The sequence below is a fragment of the Rattus rattus genome, chromosome 1 (assembly GCF_011064425.1).
Source record: "Rattus rattus isolate New Zealand chromosome 1, Rrattus_CSIRO_v1, whole genome shotgun sequence".
NCBI lineage: Eukaryota > Metazoa > Chordata > Mammalia > Rodentia > Muridae > Rattus > Rattus rattus.
Genome location: NC_046154.1, coordinates 187,036,089 through 187,053,624, shown reverse-complemented (window position 1 = coordinate 187,053,624; position 17,536 = coordinate 187,036,089). Strand labels below are relative to the sequence as shown.

Genomic DNA, 17,536 nt, shown 5'->3' with positions numbered 1-17,536 from the left:
GGTATACTAGGATTAGGTGACATCTAAACCATTATTAAGGTCTGAAAGGTAGAACAACAGGCATGATATATTGTAGGTTCTCTAACTCCAGGAAAAATATCTAAGATTTGAGTTCAGCCTTTCTCACTTTCATTTTTAAAACACTCTACAAGGAGCATAATGGTATAACAATGTTTTACAAAATGACTATATAAATTATCCGTAGTCCTGATCAAACTCTTAAGTCGTTTAAAGTTCTAATTTTTCCTGCATGATATTGTGCATGCAAAATATTCGTGATGATGCCATAGTTTGTACTTAGATGGGCATATTGCAGGAATCGCGATGAGAAATATTAATAAAGTTAATGTCCTATTTAAGAGGATCTCCAGTGACTCTTTTATGTATTCCTTTTTCTTTTTAGATTGAAGAAAGATTCTGAGAAGAACAAAAACCCCCCAAATACTCCATAATACCCTGCAGAACAGTAAGTGTTTTAATGTCAAAATAATTACACATGGCCTTCTGCAGAATAAGATCATCTTTTGCACAAATATTTTCCTTCCTAATTTTTAAGATTAGAAAGCAGAATAGCAAGTAAGCAGTGCCTTCTGGAACTCAATTTCGATTCACAGGAGTCCACTGGAAACGATTTATCCTCTAATCCTCTTAGATAAATAGGCAGGTAATCTGTGTGAAACATCTCTGCTGCTGAAATATTTAGGTTGACTCCATATATTTTTGAGTAACATCAACTCATTCCTAAAGGAAAGAACTGCAAAAATGTAATAAGCACAAATGTGATTAGCTTATTTTTAGGCAAAGAAATGTATTCATTTTAGAAAAACTTAAAAGGTTAATATGGCTGGCTTACTTACTGTCATTAAACAGAAATATATAAAATAATAATATAAGGAGGGTTAAATGTTTTAGTTTACTCTTATTCTACTTCCTTCCAGTTTTCTCGAGACTTAACTGTGAAATGTATTTTCTTCTTTAGCTATGACTTTATAGCAGTAATATTTTCTCTTTTTATTAGCCAGCGTTATGTATATCTTGATGTCATCATTTTGTAGGAGATTGGTGACATCATAAAGCATACTGAGATGCAAACTACAAAGTTTGAATATGCGAATATCAAAACCAGTAGATAGAGATAAAAACATCAGAATCCACACTAATGACCTGCATCATATGAAATGAATAGTATGGTTGATTTAAAAAGAGCTGGAAATTGTTCTCCAAAGCTCCAAACAGGAAGGTCATCATTTTTCAGATCCCTAGCTGTGACCTCACTGTGAAAGTTATCAGTGACCACTTTCACTTTCTCTAGTTAGGCACAGTTATTAAATCTACTACTCGAGTTCATCAATAATCTTCCCTGTGTTTTCAGTTGTGGTTTGCAGTAGGATTTAATTAGGCACAATTTGGAAGGTTAACATTCTTATAATGAGACTTGTTCCTTTATTTTGAATAATCCTGAAGAAGATAGTTTGTTTTCAAGAAAGAGCGTGTGCCCCTTCTTTGGGCATCGCTGAGACTTGGGGCAGCTGTCATCTCAGCTTTTGCGTGTCTTCAATTTAACCAGTGTTGATTAAGTCACTCAGAGATAACCACATGAACAATAAAAAAAAAAACCTGAATCTAATATAAATGTGTATAGCTTTGTACTTGTAATTTCTTCCATTAATTTACATTAATATATTTATGGATACAAATACTCTGAATTCTAATGTTAGAAGATAGGTGTATTTCATGTAAACTTTAGTCTCTAAAAGAACTGCTATGTCAGAGTCGTCAGTGTACCTACTAAAGCATGAGAGGCAAACAAAGACACTGGCCAGTTCCTGATGCATACTGAATTAATCCTATCAGGAAGAAGAAAGTCCTGATTAGTTACATTAGAATTAAAAAGACGAGTATAAAAGTTTTGGCACAGGAGAGTCATGCAAACCTTTATAACACTGTCTTAGAGTTCATAGCTTAAGGGGAAGAAATACCTGATAATTAAACTATTACTAGAAAAAAGTTTGGAGTACATGGCATTTATATTTCACAAAAGTTTTGTGATTAGAAGAGGACTCAGAGATAAAGGGCTGTTGAAATGGTTTTTAAATAATAATTTCCCTCTCTTATCTCTGAGTGCTCAGTAACACTCTGAAGAACATTATAGTCCTCACTCGTTGATTATGCTAGATAATGATAATAACAGAGAAGAAACATCAAAAAATCATTCAGACACTCAGGCACATTCCTTGGGAACTATTCATATTATTCTAGATTTGCTAAATCTCACTAAATACTTATGGGAGTTGATGTTCTCTCCACAACTCTTATTAATGGCCTTACTTTCCTGGGACGGGAAACGAAGCATGAAGCTTCCATTTTACTAAGAAAGACTCTCCTAGAAAGGAGATGTTAACCAAAATGTTGTTCTGCGAATTGCTCTGTGAATAAATATTATTTGAAAATCATCCTCATAAGTTTCATTGAGTCCAATCTCTCATTATTACAAGTCTTATGTCACTGTTACCAAAACTGTAAGCCTGGGTGGGGTTTGAGAGTCGTCATGTGGCAGCTGGGGTGTGGCGTGATAGTCCCACAGAGCTAGGAGAAACATACAAGGGCTCAGTCTAAACTCCCCGTTTTATGCATTGCTTCCTCTAATACATGGAGGGGGAGGCAGGCTTTGCCTGAGCTCTTGTATCTAGCAACAGGACTGAGGATTCTGATCTAATTAGCCAACTTATTTTTCTATGTGTAATGTTGACTAAAAGTACTTATTTAGAGAGTGATGGTGGATGAATAGATGGATAGATGAAATACAAAGAACAGACGAGGACAAGGAGGATAGGAATAGGGGAGGGAGGAAAGAAGGGAGGAGAGAGGAGAGGGGAAGGGGAGGGAAGGGGAGGAGGGGCAAGCCATCCCTTTGGTGTTGTTGGTTGTTGATGCTCTACTAGACATGGAATTTATTTCATTTGACTGTAAAACAGATGATGAAAATGAGGACTAAATACTACACGAAGTTAAGCTCCCTTTTAAGCAAATAGATTCGGGTTAGTGTTAAAAACCAGTCTTTATTTTTCCCTTCTCAGGTTACCACTCTCAGCACAGACAACTTGCAAAGGCAAAGTTGTTTCTCTGTTCTCTATAAATGATGGCATGCAGTAGGAGTAGTAGGGAAAAAACAAACAGCTCTATTATTGACTTGTAGTGAGAAATGATCTTTTCAAGATCCCCATCTTATAAACAGTAGTCAAATTACTTCATGATTTTACTCAATAGTTTAAAAAAATCAAAATGTAATTTGTGATTTTTGTTTTCTTTCCTTGGGACCTTGGTTTAAAAAGCTAAAAGAATATGTCCCTGATACAAGGTATTTTTTTTTTTTTTGAGACACCAGAGAAGTTATCTTGGACAATGTTATTGTAGTTAACTATCTTCGGGACATTCTCTGGGTTCAAATTCCAGCTGCCTCATTCACTCGCCTGCTATCCAGGGCAATGTTGTATGCCTCTACTTATCTGAGATCCTCCACGGAGTGCCTGTGGTCGTTGAGTCACAGGTCTGCTGTCTTTGAGTGGTACAGTAAGCGCGTTCTGCATTAGAATTTCCTTCTTATAATGACTACTTGAAAAAGCAATCTAGCCTGTTTCTAGAAACATACGTTTATTTGTTTTTTATTGGTGATTCCATTTGTATTTTCTTTTGTTTTGAAAAACTTCTGAGTCTTCCGTGATTCAGAAACCTTCAGGAGTTGCTATGGAAAAAAATACATGGAGGAAACTCCTTCAGAGATCGTTGTGATTTAAAATGTATGTGTAAAGTTCAAAGTCACCGAGGTTAAAGGGAACGGCTCAGCCTCTGAATAACCTGTTTTGATCCTTTATCATTCAGGACTACTCACTACTCTGCCTGCTGCAGCTCTTGATTGGGCGGAATTGTAACTATCAATGCTTATGCAATTCAAGTCCCATTTCTACCACTTGCTGGCTCCATGTCTCCAAACCCAGAGGACAAACACCTCCTCGGTCTCCTCTACCAAAGCGAAAGTAACCTTCATTTTATAGGTTTTATAGGAGAATAGCAAGGCGTGTTTGTTAACTGCCTATTGCAAATGTTCATACAACAGCGTCAGTAAATAGTAATTTTATAAGTGCTCTTCTCCCTTGGAAGTATCAAAGGAGCATTCTTTTAGAGTTGTACAACTTTTACCCATCTGGAGGGGGTAAAGGAGAAGGGAGCAATGAAGGAAGAAAGAAGGGGAGGTAGAGGCTGGCTGAATTCCTCTTCCTCCCTAAAGCAAATGTCGATATTTGACCTGGAAGTGCAGCGTGGCCCCTTCCATAGTATTCAGAGGAGGCTCAAAGCTTTTGAGTGTCTCCTAGGCCCAGAAGTGAGCTAAATCAACAGGCACTCTGAAGCTAAGGGTGCCAGACAGGCTTACTTTGCTTCTCACCTCCAAATTATTACTGCTTTGAAAATTCTACACATAAATTTGCCTGTCCCATTGTTCAGAGGGAGCAGTCCAAAGCACGGGGCAGCTTTGTTTGTTTGGTTTGTTTCTTCTTTTTTTTATTTTTATATAATAGATCTCGGCCAAATTTTCCTTCCCTCCACTCTGCTCAGCCCCCGCAGCACCTCTTCTCTTCCTCAGGCCCTCTCTCCCCCTTTTCTTCTTTAGAGCAGATCCTCCAAGAGACACCAGACCTTCAGGTAGTTGCAGTAAAAACTACAAAAGTATCCTCCCACCAAAACTAGATATGAGATACTAAAATTGCTTATTTTTATTCGTGTGCTCCTATGATAAAGAATATTTGCATATTTTAACATTCTGGTACCTCATTAATTATCTTTGTTGGAATCGTTGATCCCCAAGTTAAGTGGGACTCTTGTTTTAGTCTTTCTTTTCACAATACCGTGAGAATCTTTTTAGAGTACCAGTATCAGCTATTAATAATAACCCCTTTCCCCCTCTTATTATGCCTCTAAAGATATGTCCACCCCAACCTTAAAAATTACAACTTCCACTTCAACAGAAAATAAATTCATGGAAAATGTTTTATATTTTTCCCTTGAATTTTAACTTTATGTTTTCTTTATTTCAAAACACACACAAGTCCACGTAGGATCCACTGTACATTTGGGCAACTTTTGCCCCTTGGTCTTGTGGTTAATATATATTCTTTGTTTTGCCTTTATTTTATTTTTCATTTTCACACAAATCCTGCGAAGATTATTTTTATGAATTTATACAAATTGCTTCAGGATAAGGAAAAACTGTTTCAAACAAATGCTGAAAATACATTGGTTTCTAACTCATTTGAGACACTAAGTTATAGTCTATGAATTTTCTGTAGCTTGAGACCATGAACTTTTTTTCTCTGAAATCTTTCTGTTGACCTAATTCTAGAAAAATGACTTTGCACCATTAAGTAATCCTGAATATACCCAGTTTCTAACTACATAGAAAATGAATAATTATCAATGTGGTTCATCAAAGGCAAAGCCATGGACAAATGAAAAAGACTGAGAGTCAGGAAGTGGGAAGTCTTTAACATGTGAGAGAGTTACACAACAAATCCATTTTAAGATGCTATCTCTTGGTTCGTAAAATAGATATTTACCCAGAATGGCCCCACAGGAAAGCTGTGAAACTCCACAGTCACACCCAGACACAATATTTTTAGCCTGGGTAATGGAGACTGTGAGACTGAGGGAGAGATCTTTCTTTCCCCCGTTCTTCTAACCTGGTCCAAATTTGAAAAGTTACTAGGGCTGCTTTCTCACATGGGCTCGTTCTTTCTCTTCCCGCCCCCCACTGTAAATCTGCTTCCCACATGATATTCTACTCTTCCCACATTGTCCTTGTGGTAGTTTGCTTTTCAAATGACCATTACATTTGCCATATTTTCTCCAGGTCAAAATGACCGGTACAGCTGTTGTGGAGAAAATGAAAAAAAAAAAAAAATACCCTGTGTCCATTTCCCATCATCCTTTGCATTTGTTCTTGCCTCCCTTCTTCAACAACTGTCAAATCAAATAGTATGCTCAGTAAAGTTAAGTACAGTTTTGGAGGGCATATTAGGACAGCAACCAGCACAGGAAAGGCTGTGACCTCCTGGGGAGCATGCTCCCACCTAAAGGTACTGTTTCATTTTCCTCTAATCCTCCTCCTTGGATCCCTTAAGATCTTAATTTTAATATGAATGCATTATCTCATTAGATCTACAAAGTTAGCAGAAGAAACTTTCATCACGGTATAATAGACTAGCAGGAGAGTCTATTCTTTTCATATGTAAGATAAGATTTTAATACAAAGTACATGACTGAACCCATGACTGAGCTTAAAACTCAGATCAGGTAAATGATCTTCAATTTTTAATGTGCAGCTTTTACTCTGGTCCCAAATACAATCAATATGGCTTTGGTAATACAATCCCATAAGCAATGACCAAGAGACATGGCCGTACTTCCTTCTGTACTTGTGTGAACAATTATGGAAGTGCCATCATAGGTGGGTCAGTCTATTACACATAACTATGCCCAACTATTTTCTGGGGGCATAAATCTCCTGAGAACGTACTAAAACAGTAGAGGATGCTAGTAACTGAGCGTTTACTCCCTACCCAGCCCTTCATGGGTCATTGCATGCCTGTGAGGTACACTGTCACACATCCACTTTTCTAAGGGACAATGAGACACTGAAGTGCAAACTGACTTGCTCAAAGCAGCACTCAGGTACATTTAGAGCCAGATACAGATCCCATTCTGCAAAATAGCTAGAACCCGAGCTCATGAGCGTTCCAGAAACACTTTCGCTGGTGTAGAATGGAATGATAATTTGATGACTTTCTCTTGGTGTGCTCTGTAACAACACCAGATCCTGATCCTGAAACAACAGAGATCGTCACTGGAGTCTGAACCACGAACAACAGCTCAACCCCGATCTGTCATAACCACCCATTCATTAAATGTTCTCATGCCTGATTTCTCCCTTGCTGAATCCACATAAATGGATTCCCTAAACAGTCTATTGCTGAGCCTTCTATGTTCCAAAGCCATATCTCTGGCATTACAAGAATCCATAATTTATTTTAGACATTTTTAATTGTACTGAAACACATAGAATGAACACTTTGCCTTTAAGGCATACTTAGGTATACAGTTCAGTAGCATGAACTCCACATTGCTGTGCACCCACCACAATGGTTCAAAACCCATACGCACTAAAGTCTTTATTTTCCAACACCATCACTTCAGAACCATTAAACAGTGATTCTCCACCCAGTGCGAACTCCCAGGCTCCCTTCTGCTCCTGTGAATTTGGCTACTCTCTTTATTTTATAATATTAGAATCACATATTTGTCCTGTGATCACGAGCTTATCTCACTTAGCATAGTAGCAAGTCTTATCCGTGCAGGAGTATGGAATGGGATGTCTTTTTTCTAAGGCCTAATATTCCAGTACATATAATTATATTTTGTTAATCTATTTAAACTATAATTTTAAAATGTCACCATATAAAGTAGAATCTTCTGCCAGTTCCGATAAAGAATGTGGTTAAAATATAGAAGTGTAATGCATTCATAATTTGCAGGATTCCTACCTCATTATAGCATCACTTCTAGAATTAATGGCAGAAAAGATAGTTCAAGATAGGCAATTAGTAAATAACAAAAAATTGGCTTGATAATTAGGATCTCTGAATCACAAATATAACACCTTTTAACTGTTCAGATAGAATTAGCCAATCTAAATTCGATGGTCTGTTTTTATATAGTGATGGTTTCTTAGATTTTTAAAGACAAACAGACATTCCATTTGACATTTCTCTAAAAATAAATAGAGTAGTAAGGGAACTGTTGGTTCAAAACAGAAATGTAAATGTATTACCACCAAGTTTTCTTTCAGTTTTACTAAGATTTATCATCTCCCCACAATGTGATGCCATTCAAGATTACTGGCAAATCTTAAATGAATACAAGGAAAATGGCCCAATTCATTCCTCCTCTTCATATTCCAACAAGCATTCTTTGTGCCCTTCATGATATTTTCATAGCTAGAATTCATTGGACATAAAACATATAACATATATACATCTTCACAAATGTTACCTTTATTCTGTAAAATGTAACAAATGTATAAGTAATGAACCTGGAGATATGAAAGGTTAAGGGACTTTAACAGTTAACAACTGTCAGACTTGGAAAAGACAAACAAAAGGTTCTTATTCCATTAGTCCAAATGTCTCACCAACCTACTGCCTTCCACTCCAGAAGAATGGAAGGAAGGCCATTTTAAATGGACTCTAAGACAATGGCATAGAGAGAGTGTGCACTTTGGAAAGCAGTCAGTGGGGCTTGCTTAATTAAAGCCAGGAAGTCTTTAAAAACAAAAGAACGTCTCATCCCAACCCTTTGTGATATGTTTCCATACTGGTTTTCTATTTTAATGGTTTAAAAATGTTTCATTAAGCACATAGTTTGTGATGTGCCTGTACTGTACAAAAAACGCAAATGAATATATTGGTGTCTTTCCACCATGTCAGAAATTATTGAACGGCACAGGTTCACAAAATTGAGTGGTTTCAATGACACCAATCTGCCCGATAATGTCATTTTCCTGACACATTTTGCCTAAGGGGACATGGGATCTTTTTCTTCTAATTGCAACTATTGATACTAACTCCCAGGAATTACATTAATATCACAAAATAAATATATGTATGTATACATACATATATGTAGGTAAGAAGATGACACCCAAGGGTTAAAGAAGCAAGGAGTTTTAGAGCACTTCAGGGAGACTGAAGGAGCCAACTAGAGAGTCCATTGGTTAAGAAACCTTGAACGGAATGGAACTACGGACACTGGAAAAGCTCGGTAGCTCTGAGTCAGGCCACATCAGGACTCAGGTTTGAGAATGAGGTTTCAAACAGCAGTAAAGGGATGGATGGGTAGAGTTACAGCTAAGCGGGCTGCATCCGCATTGAGGCTGTGCCCAGTTGAAGTATCTTAGGACTGTCGGAAGAAAATTCTACCCTTTCTTTGGTCTGTTGAGTCTGGTAAATTCTTAGGCTAGGTTCCCTGATGTGATGTGATACCGGCATGCATTCCCTCAATGCATGCTGGGAAGTTCATAAAGTGGCACCTGTCTTGCTCCCGGGGATAAGTCATTCATCAATCCGTGCCCTGTGGGTGGAGCTGGACAGATGGTGCTGTCCGCATGCCCCCTTAGGTGCAGTCAACCTCTAGCCTCAAAATAGAGAAAGAAGCTTGTTATAAAATAGAGACCTTCAGGGCAAGATACAATCTGAAATAATAAACAAACTGTTTTCGGCAGCATGGGGTCACTTAAAACAGAGTCCAGCCTGATCTATGCTGGTTAGAGCTAAACTGTAACAAGAACATTGGGGCTGAGGGGCTTGAAGCTAACTTGTACCCAGTGAGCAACAACTGTTTTAATATATATTTTAAAGATTACTCATTTTCTGTATAGCATTCTATTTAGTAGAAGAATGGTAAAGGAGACTATATGAATTCAGGAGAAGTAATCTTTTGTTAGTTTCTGTTCTTCATTATGTGTCTGTATGACCTTGCATCTTGTCTAGAAACTTGTCTTGGGTGATTCTCACCACTACAGCCCACAATGAGGTTGAATTATCACCCTCTGATGTATTGAATGAGTCACTAAACCCTGCGTCCTGGGTGCTTTCCTGTAGTGGGGGAAATTTCATGCTTTCAGTGAAGATGGTTTTGTGTTTTGCTTGGGAAAGACAAGTCTAATAGTGTCCTAGTGATTCCGATGCTTCCTGACAGCAGCTGCCTGCCAGGTTTGCCTTCATTGACTTTTCAATGTTCTGTTACAAATAACTTGCATGTACAATCTGGTCCTGAGGAGCACAGAAAATCCCCCACTGTGCACGAAGTTGCAACAGCCCTGTGTCTCGGGGTGGTGAGTACTTATTATCATTCTGAAAATCACCCACTTGTCCTTCACTTGCCATGAAAGAGCTAGGTTTTTCTCCCCGTTTGCTTTCTTCTCTTATTTCCTTTTTCACAGACTTTTCAACTTGGCACTTATTCTTGAAGTTGGCACATCATTCTTCTACGTTCCCCTATGGTGACAGACATTGGAAGTACAAAGTACATTTTCTCCTCTTTGTTTGCACACCTCGATTACCGATAGCTTGAATTTAAGTGTTGACTGGGCTCATACAATTCAAAAGAAGTGTTTTTTTATGGGATTTTTCTAAAATGATAGATGATTAGATTATGATGTGTCTTACTTACAGTTGCAAAACTATGTTTGTTGTAGCCACCATTGTCAAGCCTGTTCTTAGCAATTTTTATATTTGGTATATAATTTTGACAACACAGCATGCTAGATAGCATCCCACCTTATTTTATAGATGAAGAAACAAAGGTATGGGGAGGCTAAAGGATTTCTCTTGATAATAGTGATCACTTTTATCTTTCTAATCACAGCTGACTTTTCATTACCTCAGTGGTCAAAATGGAGTTCAGATCGCAGGCAGTCTCACAGAACCGTTGTTTATACATTGTATTTTACCATGCTTCTTACAGTAGCATCTTAGACTATAGCTTCAAGCATGGATTGTAAATTAAGTTAGCATCATGTGTGATAATGGCTTCATTTCTTTTTTATTAATCGTCTATGTTTGTATTTCATCAGAATAGGAGACAAGTACGGAACATACCCTTGTTTATACCCTTGAAAAGTGAGTGGGATTATGTTTATTCAGACAATAGCTGCCTGAACAAAAAAAAAATGATGGTGTTTGAAACCACTCTCTCTTGGCACTATAAGCTATATAAGAAATACTTAAGTGTTCATTGTTTTCTGCTTTCTCCTGCCAAGATTCCATCTCTGCCCTTTAAGATTGGATAACCAGTGCAGTCTGTCTTCATATCACCTTCTAACTCGATGCATACATCCATTCATATGCAATAATAAGTGTGTGGAATAAATAATAATACGTGTATAATAATAATAATGCAATCATAAGTGTATGATGAGGAAAGAGGATAGAAGGAGAAATGAAAATTTTGTTGTGTTATGCAACAGTAAGAAAAATTTAGCCATATAGATATAGATATATAGATATACAGAGATATAGATATAGATATATAGATATAGATTGTGTGTATGTGTGTATATGTATGTGTGTATATATACATATATATACATATATACATATATAATATATATATATAAAAAACTCTCTCGTTACCAGTAAGTCGCAAAAGCAATGACATTATAATCTCTAAAGTAATTTAGACTTTTAAAATGTCTATTAGGAACTAAGCCAAAGGGTTGTAAGCTTAAATTAAGGGCGGCAGCAAAACACATGAAGAAGAAATATGTGTTTTGTCTTCTGCATCCTACCCAGGAACCACCTTCTCTGTTGCCAACGGCACCATGATGTTATACCACCAGAGCTTCAACTTCTTCTCTGTCCTTACTTTTCCTGTTCTGACCTTCTCTGCTAGATGCTATGGGTTTCTCCTCTCCTTTCTTCCCTATGGGATGTCTTGCATGGGGGCAGCATGAATCATCTCACGTGCAGTCTCCAGTGAACATGTAGCCAGTTGAAAATAAAGCTTAGGGATGATTCTTGCCAACCATGTAAGTTGGGACTCTGTAGTATAGCCACTCAAAGACCGTTGGCAGGAAGGAGCCAGGTATGACAGAATGAAATAGAGAATAGAGGAGTGAGGGGCATGGAAAAGACTGAGAGGGAGGAGAAGGGATGAGGGCCAGAGATGCACATTAAAAATGGGAATATTAAGCCTGTCATAAATATTTCTTCAATTACCTTAAGTACACTGGTGTTTGACTTCATGTGCGAGCATGTCAGATCCCCTGGAACAGGAGTTACCGAGAGCTGTGAGCAGCCATTGTGGGTGCTGGGAACTGAACCCCGGTCCTCTGGAAAAGCAGCCAGTGCTCTTAACCTCTGAGCCATCTCTCCAGCCCCCTTTTCAAAGTCTTATTGTTGTTTTTGACAGAATTTTGACAGAATAAGCATATCAATACAGATGAAGAAAATAATTTCAGTACTACACAAAGGTTAGGTCTTACACATCTTCTCTCTGCTCATTTGAAAGTTCATTTTTCTTATCAGTACAATATCTTCATATATGAGGGGAAGCCTCTGTGTACACTTAGCCAACGAAACTTAGAATTCACACGTCTTTCCAGTGAACAGATGAAGCAAGCGAATGCAGAAATATACTTATTACTAAATTGAAATATCTGTAAGTAAACCAAATCAACCATGAAAGTATATGTTTGTAAATGTCTATATATTCTCCATAAGGTTAGTTACACTAGCAAATCTGTAGTCCTAATCCAGATAATCACACCAGTATTACAAAATACTAATACATACAAACACACACACACACACACACCCTTTCCTCTCTCTCCTCCTTTCTCTCCTCTCTCTCTCTCTCTCTCTCTCTCTCTCTCTCTCACACACACACACACACACACACACACACACACATACACACACACTTGCATGCATGCACAAACACAACATTTAATATTCATTCCTAGCCCAGATACAGGGAAATTTAATTCCTGTCTTGCCATTTTTTTCTGGGTCACACCTCTTCTCTCCTAAGAAAATTCTGGAAATAATAATAATAATAATAATAATAATAATAATAATAATAATAATAAAGTATGGGAACTTAAGGGATTCATATACCATTTAAAAACTAAAAACTCAGGGCCAGTGCATACATCATGCAACTTCCTTACTTTACTTGATCAAAATTCTGGCCAAAACTTTGTGGGTAGAGAAAATACTCAATAAAAACAATATTGTTTTTTCCTTCCTGTACCTCTGACATGTGAAGTCATGTAAGCACTCAGTAGCACCAGGTAGCATTGTAGTCAGTGAGATAACAGTGTAAGGAGGAGAATAAAAACAACCATAACAAAACATCAAGAGTGATTTTGAATATTTATTTGAGTTTCTTAAAAATCATCATTATCAATTCCCAGCAATTACATTTAATTTTAACAACATGTATTCCCAACTATCATTTGACATTCATAGGAAAGTACCATGGTTATAAATGGTCAACCTGACAGAATCGAGAAGCAGGTAGAAGATAACCTCCAGTTATAGCTTTAAGAAATTATTTAACTTCCACACATGGTTTTGAGAGACTTTTTTATTAGGTTACTAGGTATGGAATTACCCACCTTAATTGTTGGGCAGGATCATTCTATGGACGTGAATCCTGACATGTACACAATGGAGAAGTAGAGAACAAAGCTAAGAGCCAACTCTTTGTACTTCCTGATAATGAATGAGACAGGCTTCAATCTCCTGCCACCTTGAGTTCCCATGCAGTGATGGGTTATAACGTAAAGCAGTGAGCCAAGCTAAGTCCTCTGTCCTTTTAAGTTGATTTGGGTAGGTAGTTTTATCGATAGGAGAAGAAACTAAGACAATAAAAATAATGCACTGAGAAAGAACTATTATTCATCTTTATTAAATCGGGGCCATTGAAGACATTGTGCAAGTTCACTTTAATTTTCTCTTTCATTATCATGGTTTAATTGATAATGAGCAGAAAATTGAAAAATATAAAGTTTAAGAGGAGACAGGAACCAAACTTAGTGCCCTAGATGAAAGTGGTAAAAATCCCAAAAGAGTAAAGCACATTTTGACAAGATGGAAACAGAAATATTTCATCTTAATGAATTGGGCTGCATAAAGGCCTTGGGTAGATAGACCATACACACAAAGTCAGGCCCATGTGCACAGTGTACACCATAGGTGTCACCTGTGCAACTGCATTCAAGGAGTCCATGCTTACCCCTATATGCTCCCAGACATACCCGCAGCAAAGTTGTGCTCCCAACTGAATTAGGTAAAGATGCATTTCATCGGAAACTTGGTGATCACAAGATCATGGGTGAATTTCGTATACATTTCAGACTTCATCACACACATTTAGCAATGTTGTCTCTGTGCTTTTTCTTCTCCAAGTATGTATCCAGATAGCAAACCAGGAAGGAAGCAGAAAGCATTCAGAGGTCCCCAGATAATCTGAGTTAAATTGCAAACTACCAGACTACATATAACCTTTGATTGTTCGGTGAAACCAAACACACTTGTCAAACCCAGCTGTGCACAATAGCACCATGAAATCAACTTCCACTTGGGTCTTTTGCCAAGTAGAATGAAGTCTGCCCTGGGCTTTGTTTTGGAGAGTCCGATTAGTAAGTCAAACTTTCCAAAGCTGTCTAAAATAATTAATTAGGTCATAATTACTCCGAAGCATGTTTTAGAGTGTACTGTAATCTAGTATCTGGCTTAAATGTGTGAAGAGGATATCAATTTCGTTATTAAAGAATTAATTATAATTGGGCCTAATCCTTTGGTGACAGAAGTTGAAATAAGACTCTAGGGATCGATTGCTCACATATGTGAAGTGGATAAATCCTTCCAGACCTCAGGAGTACGAAGTTGTCCTCTGGAGTTACTTTCCATGTATAACATTTTTCTTTTAAAACACTACTTTGGAGTGGGGAGGGGGCTGAACAGTTAGTGCTTGGCATGCAAGCAAAAAGACCCAAGTTCTGATCTGAAAGGCATATAGATATATAGATATATAGAGAGCTATAAATATAGATGTCCAGTTGCCACAGTGCCCCACTTTTAATTCCAATGTCAGAAGGCTAAGCCAAGGGATACTGAGAACAAGCTGACAAGAACCAAATTCAGGCCTCCATGCACACGGACACACATACCCACTTGCAATTATGTAGGTCTACACATGACAAAGACACGCGACAAGGAAAAATAAGCACAGGGTATGGCACCCACCAGTAGTAATTTTGTAGGAAAAGGAGCCATGGATTTATCCTCATAACTGTGAGGACCCCTCCATACCACTCATGCTTATAGAACTCAAACACCAAATGCTTATAAAGTATTTCTTTTGAGCTTACTAAACGGACTGAAGTACTTTTAATTTCTCAATATCTATGTCTTTTTCTCCCCCACAAACACCAGTGTTCCTTGAGACTCTACAGACCCAAACATCAACAATACTTCAAAGAATCCAAAAACTAACCATGGAATTCCAAGTTAGGATTTAGATTGCTAATTTTTTATGAAAATTTTATTAGGAAAAAAATCAGAAGCCATATAAAAAGAGCTACTATTTAATCAGATGATTGTTAAGGAAGATAATTCTCACTCTTCTTTGTGTCTAATATTATTATTGTCGAATTTTCACTAGACCACTGGGTTATCTTCTATGTATTGTTTACTCACTCCTGCTTACATACATTTTAATGAGTTCCTTGAAGCCTGGAATGATAATATCTCTCTCTTTCATATGCTAGTACCGTGTGCTTTTATTTGACAAAAACAAAATTTTTCACACTGGCATATTTAGTGCCACATATTAAGAAACCAAGGAGGAATTCTAAATGCAATTTATTTTCATCAACAAAGTAAGGTTCTAAAGAGCTTTCTATGAGGAACGCTATATAAAAGAGATAATATATAAGAAATGGAAAGATACCAATAATACCTCACACCCTGGTGTTTATGCAAGATAACAGAACTTCCTACCATTTGCAAATGAAAAAAAACAAAAACAAAAATAAATATGTCTTCCCTTAATGATATAATATCATCTTCTAGAAACTAATTTTCATTTCAATTAAGGTCCAATAATAGAATTCCTCTCTGCAAATTAACCCAAAATTTCTCATTTAGAGTCACAGTCTAAATGTGGTTAGGAAATGTGTACATGTGTGCACATATCCGTACGTGTGTGTGTGTGTGTGTGTGTGTGTGTGTGTGTGTGAGAGAGAGAGAGAGAGAGAGAGAGAGAGAGAGAGTGCGAGAAAGCATTAATCTTATGTTATATGAAAATTCCCCAGGGCTTCTCTTTCCTGGGCTAAAGAGAAGAACGCTAACAGGAAAAACACTATTTCTTTAATTTACTTATCATTCCAGTGCTCTTTCATGATCTACAAAATCAAATGTAAAGACTTGACTCATAAATATTAACGTCACCTAAGATCCGTGCCTATTCTTGCCAAAGAGAAGAAATGAATGCAGAGCAATTGAGACCCCTTCCTGAATTTTCAGTCCAAAGAAAACTGTAAATCCAAAGCTACAGATTTTAGTAAATAAAAGGCTGTCCATAATTATAGTTTATTGGTGAGTTGTTGCAATGAATTAATGTGTTTGCAGAGGAAAGCACGGAGACAGCAGACGTTCCTCTGTAAACTGCAGTGAGTGATGCAAGGGAGGCGCTAACAGGTGAAGGTTCCAGAAGGGCTGCAGAGCCTTACAAAGGAGAAGGACCTAAGAAGTCAAGGAAAGAAATCACGTGACAGTTTCTCTATGTTTTAGGCCACGCAAACTATATAACACCACTTATGTCGTAAGACATGAAGGCTACATTAGAATACTGTTGGCTGAACTGATTCAGATACACGCATTTTACCGCTTATTCTTTTATGTTTTTTAACCCGGATTCCTATGTTAGAACAAATGATAGTTACATGTTTTCCTTTGGCGGTGTTATATTTGTGGATGCTGTTTTAATTTATTAGTGTTCTAGATTAATAAACTATGAAAAGTCCGCCCTTTATGTATAGAACGGTTCCTACTAAATAACACCGGCAGGATTAGTAATGTTAACACAGAAATATATAACCATGTCTGGGAATGAATACATAATAAATGTGAACTGTAGGTATTGTCGGGTGATCAAACTATTTTCTGGTGCTCAGTGTTCTTTCCCAGAATCTATGCTAACTCGATATTTTGATGGGAGTTCAGAACCTCAGTGAAAGAATCATTTTTATTTTTATCTCCTTTTAAAAACTGCATGTTCCACTTTGGGAGACACAAAAATAGAAAAACTGAATAGAATTGAATTATCTCATTGTCATACTTATTCAATAAATTATAAGCGGATAAATAGAAAGAAAAGTTGAAATATAACCTTGAACATGGTGTTGTGCAGGGCTGTTTTTTTCAAATGTGCACCGTTTCAACATCTCATACATTTCAAAAGCTACTTAAGGTGTCACGGACAAATAATGCCAGCAACATCAACCTTGTCTTTTGAAAGCAGTTTAGCATCAATCCCTGATATTTTATAAATCTGTAATGGTTCTGCCAGTGTCCACATTGAGTGGCATGCAAACTGACCAGGGCAGAAATAGGAACACAGGTATTCCTAAATATAAGAGTTCATTAGTCAAACCTTGAAGGATTTTGTCTTTAAAATTCCTTATAGACATAAAAAATAGAAAATGATACCACGGAGAGGTAATAGCTGTTATCAAAACATATAGTGAGAAACTGATGGCTAGCTAACATCTTTCAGGACAAAGAATGTCAGATTAGAGTTTCTAGGATCAATTTTCTTGGTTTGTTATAAATGATTATTGGCCTTGCATGAGCCTTCTTTTGACCTATTAGTGTTTTCTTTCAAGAATGTGAAGTAATCAGTTACTGTAAATTTTTGT

The 17,536-nt window shown here is 37.2% G+C and overlaps 1 protein-coding gene across 2 annotated transcripts in view; it reads left to right on the top strand.

The window, feature by feature from the left end:
• The first annotated feature begins 379 nt into the window (after window positions 1-379).
• Window positions 380-17,536, top strand: part of Syt1 (synaptotagmin 1) — a 340,885-nt gene continuing 323,728 nt past the window's right edge. For both annotated transcript variants that reach the window (XM_032912229.1, XM_032912219.1), the window contains exon 1: window positions 380-466. The gene's annotated coding sequence lies outside the window, so the exon portion shown is untranslated. The remainder of the gene's footprint in view (window positions 467-17,536) is intronic.